Below are 5,035 nucleotides of genomic sequence, written 5' to 3'. Positions count from 1 at the left end.
ATCTGAAGAAAGTATTTCAACGTCTCCAGGACCACGGCGTTGTTATTAATGTTTCGAAATGCGTGTTTGGTGAGCCTCAGGTAGATTTTTTAGGCTACGCCGTATCATCTTCGGGCACCAGACCGCTTCTTCAGAAAGTGGAGGCGATCCAGAACTTCCCGCAGCCGAAAACTATTAAAGAATTACGAAAATTTCTGGGTATGGTTAATTTCTATAGACGTTTCATGCCTAAAGCTGCAAATATCCAAGCTGCACTTTAGACATATGGTGGAAGGCAGAGTTTTCACTGTGCTTACAGATCACAAACCAATAGTCTCAGCATTCAAAAAAGCATCAGAAAACTGTTCTCCGCGGCAATTTCGCTATTTTGATTTTGTGTCGCAATTTACAACCGATGTACGACATATTTCAGGAGACGATAACGTAGTGGCAGACGCGCTTTCCCGCACAGAAGCAATTACGAGTGAGCTTGATATGCATGCTTTAGCATCTTCGCAAAAAGACGACCAAGAACTTCAAAAACTGCTAGAATGCGGCTCTTCACTTGACCTGCAGAAAATCAACATTTCTGGTTCGGGTGAGAGCTTATATTGTGATACTCGTAGCCCTTCTCCTCGACTTTATCTGACGTCACAGTTTCGTAAACAAGCGTTCGATAATATTCACGGGTTGAGTCATCCAGGAGTAAAAGCTACTGTAAGATTGATGACACAGAAATATGTCTGGCCTAGCATTAAGAAGGACTGCAGCAACTGGGTACGCACATGTCTCTCATGCCAGCGCGCGAAAATCACACGGCATATACAGTCTCCGGTACATGCGTTTATTCCTCCATCTAATAGATTTAGTCACGTACATATAGATCTCATTGGACCTCTGCCAGCTTCACACGATTTTAAATACTGTCTTACAGTAGTGGACAGATTTACACGTTGGCCAGAGGTTATGCCGCTCTATGATATCAAAGCTGAGACAGTGGCAAGAGCTTTCGTTACGAGCTGGATATCACGTTTTGGTTGCCCAGAGAAAATTACGACGGACAGAGGTAAACAGTTCGATGCACATTTGTTTAAAGAACTTTCTAGATTAACAGGAACCCATCATATTCAAACAACAGCGTACCATCCAGCCGCAAATGGTATGGTCGAAAGATTCCACCGCCAGCTCAAATCGGCAATTATGTGCCACGAGAACGATGAATGGTATGAGGTTCTACCTTGGGTACTTCTCGGAATACGTTCGGCATGGAAGGAAGATGTTGGTTCGTCATCTGCAGAGTTGGTGTATGGAGAGCCCCTACGATTACCGGGTACATTTTTCAACACCTCGCCCACAGAAGTCGTAGACCACAATGATTTTCTTTCCCGTTTAAGAGCCTACATCCGAAAGATCAAACCAACGCCTGTGATACATCATGGTACTTCTCCAGTTTTCATAAGTAAACAGTTATCATCTTCAAATCAAGTTTTTCTCCGCCAAGACGCTATTAGAAAACCTCTGCAGCCGCCATACACAGGACCCTATACGGTACTAGAACGTCAAGATAAATATTACAAATTAGACATCAAAGGAAAGCCTGCCACGGTGTCATTAGACAGATTGAAGCCGGCGTACATCTTAAGCGACTCGGAATCTCACTTTGCTGATTCACCTCCAAGCATTTCACGTTCAGTGCAAAGAACGAAATCTGGACGTCAAGTACGCTTTCCCGATTTTTATCGACCGTAACGGTCTCCGGGGGGGCTGATGTAACGTGCAACATTCGGTTGCACTCGGGCGTCATCGGTCGCGATCGGAGTTCCCGAACGCGCAGGTGTCCCGTGACGTCACACTGCTAGATTCGCGCGCGTCGATTTAAGTGGATTGTAAAAACGTATTATAATTTTAGTTTTAATTGGTGTCTTGTAGTGCCTAGCGACTTGTTTACTCTTTTTACTTTACAATAGAACATTGTACACATATTACATTATATATATTGTTTAATTGGTGTGTTTGACTTTTATGTGTTCGGAGCATAGTATCCCGAGAATACGAATAACAAACCACAGGGCCTAAGTGGTTATTCAAAAAAGAAATAATATACAGTAAGCCAGGAATAACAGAAACAGAATTAGAAATGAAACCAATAAAATTAAATACTTACCACAATGCAGAAGAACTAAAACCTTTAACCGCTCAGTTTGAAGATTTTGATACGTTACCAGAATTACTAAAAACTATTATTTACTGTAAAAGATTCCTAAGATACAAAAGTAATTTAAGCACGAGCAAAGAAATAACTACACAAGAATTAGAAGACGAACTTATCACATGCATTAAGTTAGTACAACAAGAATTCAAAGAAGAAATAGATCGGCTAAGAGATAAGAAACAAGTTAGAAAAAAAAGTAAATTACGATCGATAAACCCATACCTGGATGAGAATCATATCCTCAGGGTGGGCGGTCGCCTTAAACATACTAACTTACCTGATGACCGAAAACACCCAATTATTCTTGGAAATAAGAACACCCTAGTACAGTTGATTGTTGCTGACGCCCATATCAAGACACTACATGGAGGGGTTCAGTTAATGCTATGTTATCTCAGATCAAAATATTGGATCCTAAGGGCAAAATCAATAACAAAATTATGTCGTTTGCCGGTGGATTCCACTCGGTGAAAGGTCATCTTGTAATTTTGTCAAGATTCTCTACCAATGTCACTGTAGCAATATTATACTAAGTCGCAAGTTAAGCATATTGTATTATGATGTCTAGTATTTAAGCAACCTTTATTTCGTTTTGTAGAATATTGTTTTGAAGTCACTTTGACGTTGTAATTAGTGCAATAGATTTAGAAAGAACTTAGTAGTCCTTTGGTGGGCGGTATGTTGTTACTAACCTTATACTCTTTGCTAATTACGATATTTTTACTTGTCAAAATTTAAGTCAGTCGCACAATAAATGTCGTTGCAACCACACACAGTTTTTCTTTACGGATAGTACGCAAACCAAATTGAACCTTAATTACATCATTCAATGGTTATTTTGGCCTCTTGTGTCTGTTTTGCATTTGTTGTGTGCTTTGTTTAACAAGTTTATTGCTTCATACATTAGAAAAGGCATGTAGAAAGAAGGAAAATGATACATTGAACATCATACTATAAAGAAGAATGGGTAAATCTTTACTAAAACTCTACCATAAAACTTTCACCCTAAAAATAGAGTCCTGAATCTAGCAAATTTTAAAATTGTAACAGCATCAGAATATATCAGTATTTATTGCTAGGTTTATTCACCCGCAGGGTCGGTCGTAACGACCGCTACATTGTTCCGCGTAAAGAATTCAAAGCATGGTAAGGTAGAGGTCTCTACATTATGCATAGAGTCGTGTCCGCACAGTGGTAAGGTCGGCCCCTTTTATGATTACGACGTAATCATCTAAAAATCTTTTTTTTCTTGAAATCTAATCTGCTTGTAATATGTTGGTGATATTGCTTTACAATTTAAAGTTGGCAGTATTCAGAAGATTATAGAGAGCGATCGTTTGTTTATCTTGTGGAGCGGCTCGGGGAGTAGCTGAGGGTAGCCGCCACCGTCAGCGTTATTGTAACCGCTATCTTCTTTACCGGACTTTTAATGCTCTAAATTTAACACAGTTTAACGTAAAGAAAAGACACAGAAAGGTACAGATGTATCCCAATAAAATATTTATCTACCAAAAAATGTAATAAGTACAAAAATTAACATTATTTTGGGTTGTTCAGTAATAACACAGCTTTCTAAAGATTTGAAGAAGTCAACCATTTCAAAAGGTATAGTAATAGTATTAAAAATAACAGATTTGAATAAGATTGAAATTTGTTCAATGTAAAATTTTGAAACGTGATCCCCAGTTTCAATACATTAACCAGTCTCTATTTCAATTCACACGAGTCTCACATGAGGTAGCCCTAGCATGAGGCAGATGTTTAGTAAATAAAGGCAGGAACGCGTCGGCAGCACTACGAGTATAAAACAAGTGGATCTCTTGATGTGCGCCCCGACTGACGCCTTTACTCTATATACGACCTTGTAGTTGTGAGGTCTTCGTACGATATCGATCGTAGCTCAGCGTTTCGCGGCTCTATCAATCAACAATTTATAGATTAGAGCCGCGACATGAATATCAATATTTTTGGGTTATAGACATTTCTTAGCTACCCCCTTTGGCACCTCGAACAGTAGATACGCTTCACTTTACGTCGTCATCATAATGATCTGATACTGTAACCGATCATCGGTCCACATTATCACGTAACTTCATCAATTTCAATTTAGAAAAATAAAAACAGAGAATCCTTGAGTGAAAGAACTTGTTACTAGTTTGGTAATGCATATTATAATTGTGTACTTACGTACATCTATGCCATGAAAAAAATTGAAAAAATTATTGCGTTTGGTAAAAGGCGCTTTTGTAATTATGGAAACTTAAAATAGAAAATAATTATTAAATATCATTAAATTAATTCCATAGCGATTTAAGATTAACTGTTAAAAGCGTAATTTTGTTGTTTATTTTTTTATTTTCAAGGTTTTAAGGTTTGTTTTAAAATTAGAATTACTTTAATTATTTTATTGTTGATTGTATAGTTGGTTGCGTGATTTCATTCAATGTATATGTTACCGGAAATGTATGTAATCCGTCATTGTATACAATTCCTAGGAAATGTATGTAATTCCTAAAATCGCACGGAAATGTGTGAAATAAATTATATTATACTTACACATTACACATTTCCTAGGAAATCTATACATTTCCTAAATAGCAATCGGAAATGTAAAACATTTAAGATATTGGTGGGTACGCGGGGACAGCGGGACGAGTCTTGCACTACGGTCCGTTGCCAACTTGCAATCCACTGGAACCGGCCAGGGATTTAAGAAGTGCCTTTGCAAGAAAAACTGTGCTACATCAAGATGTCTGTGTTTTAAAAATAAAGTACTATGTACTTCCAAATGCCATTCGAGCTTACCCTGCAAAAATAAATAGCTATATGGACTGACAAAGTAAT

The 5,035-nt window shown here is 38.1% G+C and overlaps 1 long non-coding RNA gene across 1 annotated transcript; it reads left to right on the top strand.

The window, feature by feature from the left end:
- The first annotated feature begins 2,049 nt into the window (after positions 1-2,049).
- On the top strand, positions 2,050-2,962 carry LOC149502341 (uncharacterized). Its single transcript, XR_016323553.1, has 2 exons — positions 2,050-2,644; positions 2,688-2,962. It is a non-coding gene; the product is annotated as an uncharacterized LOC149502341 (long non-coding RNA).
- The last annotated feature ends 2,073 nt before the right edge of the window (positions 2,963-5,035 follow it).

The sequence above is a fragment of the Bombyx mandarina genome, chromosome 09 (assembly GCF_030267445.1).
Source record: "Bombyx mandarina strain Sakado chromosome 09, ASM3026744v2".
NCBI lineage: Eukaryota > Metazoa > Arthropoda > Insecta > Lepidoptera > Bombycidae > Bombyx > Bombyx mandarina.
Note: the sequence above shows the minus strand (reverse complement) of the source record. Positions and strands in the feature narration are given on the sequence as shown.